The sequence below is a fragment of the Capsicum annuum genome, chromosome 1 (assembly GCF_002878395.1).
Source record: "Capsicum annuum cultivar UCD-10X-F1 chromosome 1, UCD10Xv1.1, whole genome shotgun sequence".
NCBI classification, from domain to species: Eukaryota; Viridiplantae; Streptophyta; class Magnoliopsida; order Solanales; family Solanaceae; genus Capsicum; species Capsicum annuum.
In genome coordinates, this window is record NC_061111.1 from 243,991,025 (window position 1) to 243,995,089 (window position 4,065).

Sequence of the window (4,065 nt, forward strand, 5' to 3'; positions counted from 1 at the left end):
TATGTTTTTTAAATTAAAAAGCAACCACAAGTGGTCGCTTTATGTAAATATTTAAAAAAAAAATTAAATCAAAAAGCAACCACAGGTTGTCACTTTTATAAAAAAAATAATTTAATTTTTAAATAAAAGTGACAACAATTGGTCGTCATTCCAAAATATTTCTTTTTCTTTTTTTTTTAAATCATAAAGCTACCACACATGGTCGCTTTTATAAAAATATTTTAAATTTAATTTTTTAAAGGAAAGCGACCACATGTGGTCACTTTTTCAAAGTATTTTTTTTATTAATCCAAAACCAACCACTTGTGGTCACTTTTTTGTAAATATTTTTTTTTATTTCTTTTAATGTAAAAGCGACCTCAAGTGATTATTTTTTGCATAATATTTTAAATATATTTTTAAATTTAAAGCGACCACAAGTGGTCGTTTTTTGCATAATATTTTAAATATATTTTTTTAATTTAAAGCGACCACTAGTGGTCTCTTTTACAATTTTTTTTAAATCTTTTTAAATCTAAAAAATATTATATTTAATATAAAAATTTAAGAAAAATTTTGAAATTAGTAAATTACGATTTTAAAATATAAAAGGGACCACATCTCGTAGCAAAAACTGTGTTATTTTTTGTAGTGATAGGACTACACTCTGAATTTGTTTTTGTTGTTTTCTGTTTGCTTTGGATAAAAGTGTACATTTTTTTTTTATTATTGTAGGCACGTGACTTGCCAAAGCATTTATAGAGAGATTGTAAAGTGAATATGGTTATGTCAATGTAAAAGAGGCATTAAATTATGTACCAGCAACTCGTATATTCCTCTTTGAAGGACCATGGTAGCAGCAAGTGAGGGAATTCTCTCCTCTCTATAGTGTTTTAATCAGTCAACAAAATGTCACATGGTGCATCAAAGTGTTAGGCACAAGGTAAAGAGATTTAAATTCATTCATGAAATTCAAGGAACCATAAAAACTATGAAAAAGCAAATGTTGTTACCCAGCAACATCCAACAAAAAGCTTCATGACTTTTGGGTTCAGATATTTGAAAAGGAGATGCATAGATGTCCGAACGAAGAGGTGTGAGAGGTTGATTATGAATGTTCTTGGGAGAAGTAGAGGTAGATCGGAGAAGTATTGAAGAGAGATGATTAAAAAGGACATGATGCAATTCTAGTTTACTGAGGATTAGGGAATGTTGAAATATTTTTTTCTTGAGACCGAGGGCCTATCGAGAACATCTCTACTTGAGGTAGAGATAAGGTCTGCATACATGCTAAATATATTACTATTATTATTATACTAAGACGTCTTCCTACACTAGAATAATAAAATCGTAAAAGGGTAGTTCTACTGGCAACTTACAGTTTGGAAGTCTAAATTTATTTATTTTAATTTTAATTTCATATACAAACTCTCAGAGAATCAATACTTTGGTTTTTGCGTGAAAAATTATATTTGGTATAGATATAGTGAAGTGAAAAAAATATTGAAACTTTTGTTGGTTGGTTTAAATTTAATTACGAATCTAGAGCTCATAGTATTGTTAAAACAAACAAAAAAAAAATTGTTGTATACTTTTTAAGTGAAGAACTTGTGGTAAGTACAAAAATATATTATGTTTTCTATCGATTAAAATAATTTCACTATTTTTTTCTAATATTTAAGATTTGACAATTAATTAAATATATTTATGGTAAAATCTTTCTTTATTAGTAGTCATCAGAATTAATGACAACTAATATTTTTTCATTAGTTTAAGAATTCTAAATTAACTAAATTTAATTTAAAGAAAATTTAAAAAATCTAGAAATAAATATAAAAGCGTTAGAATAAGAAAAATTTAAGAAGTATCAAATTTTAAAAAGTTTTAAGTATGTAATAAAAATGTAATCCATGATTTCATAAGGATTTAACTTTAAAAACAAGGAAAGATTTTAAATATAGGACAAAAAAATAATCATACCACAAATATGGTTCAAATTTATGTGTCTATCTTGCCTATGACAACAAGGGAAAGAAGTACGACATGTCAAATGCGAAATTGATAATCCATCAACTACTTAAAATTTGTGATGGTAAAGTATATGTGTTTACACTAAAATATATGTTTATATTTATACTATCTATATATTAAAAGTATGAATGTTCTTAGAAAGTGATTTTAATTTTTTGTCTTTCATTAAAAAAGTCCGCTTTAGACAAAATTGTCTTTTAACTATTTTTTTAATATTTAAGTGTTGAAAATTAATTAAATATTTAAAATAAAATCTTTCCCTATTAGTCATAATTAATGACTTTATTTCTAATTTTATGATAACTTTTTTTCCCCATGTTATTGGTGCACAATGCACGTTGGGTACGCCACTTCTAAAAAAAAATTGTTATTATTTGATTTGTGTTGTACTTGACTTTTCCAAAAAATTAAAAAATTCCAAAAATACAGGGCTTGGGTTAATATAAATCCCACTTTAAAAGTTTACTAAGGGCTGAACAACACTTGCCAAGAATTCTTACTGCCATAGACCTCATCTAAATAATAATTTTACAATTTTTCATCTTTTAATGATTTGTGTTGTTCTTTTTTTTCCTCATATGAAAGAATTATTAATATGGAGAATAATATGTAGATTTTGTGTTCTTATGGGCATGAGTTATTATTTTTTCTCATATTTTATATTTGTTTCTCTAAGTTAGCGTAAATAAAAATTCATAGTAATTAGTGTTTCATTTTTGGATCAGGATTGCAAAAAAAAAAAAAGAGACCTAAAAAGGGAAAATTCCGTGGAATTAAAATTTTTTAAGGTTTAGGAGGTTTTTTTTTTCAATAAAAATTTAAGCACTAATTCTATAAAACAAGCTATTATTCTTTGAGTAATATCACATTAAATAATTTTATGCACTTTGAGCTCTTTTTACTAGGGAAAAAAAATCTATTTTTATTAAGTTAAATAATGTACCAACTCCAAACATTTAGGAATCCATTAATGTAAATTCAGTACGTACAATTTTAATTAGAATAAAAAAGGGACTCAACTTGCCTTTATTATCATTTTCGTTAATTATAACATTTATCTATATCTATAATATATTAAAAATGTGAAGTGCCTTAAAAATATTATTTAAACTTTTGCCCTTATCTTTTCTCTATTTTTTTAATATTTGAAAGTTTAAAAATTAATTAAATAATTATTTTAAACCTTGTCTTATTACAAATCAACAGAATCAATGATAATTAATACCTCTTTCATTAGTTTAAGAATTTTAAATCAAGTAAAGTTAATTTTAATAAGATCTGAAAAATCTAAAAATAAATATGAAAGTGTTAGAATAAGAAAAATACAAGAAATATCAAGTTTGTAAAAGTTTTAAGTAAGTACTCAAATATTTTTTAAAAGTTAGTCGTACCACAAATATGGTTCAAATCGATCTGTCTCTCCTAACCTCTAGCAACAAGTAAAAGAGCTACTGCATGACAAACTCAAAAGTGACGATCCATTAATTAACCATTTGAAACTTCTAATGGTAAAATATATATGTGCTTACAATAAAATATATGTTATGTTTACATCATTATATTAAATTATTTTAGATATTTGAGAAGTAAAATGTGAAGGATCTTTGAGAAGTTATTTAAACTTTTTGCACTTCATTAAAAACCTTCACAATAGACAAAATCATTTAATTTTAAATAATCAAAAGTTACATGTGCAAGACACGTGCGGCTAGACTAATTATATTAAAGTGTGAAAGATCTTTGAAAAGTGATTTGAACTTTTTACACTTTATTAAAAATCTCTGCAATATATAAAATTATTTAATTTTAAATAATCAAATATTACACGTGTGAAACACGTGCGATTACACTAGTAATATCAAAAAAATAATACTAAGTACCCTTCACCTCCAACGTGAAGGTTAAGAGTTCGAGTCACCCGGGGAGCAAAGGAATAGGAGCTCCTAGGAAAGGATAAAAATAAAAAATAAATTAAAAAAAGACGGATAGTATATTTCTAAGTTTTTCTAAGTATAATCTTAATTTGAAAGAAATAAAAGTTTCGATTTTCGAAAA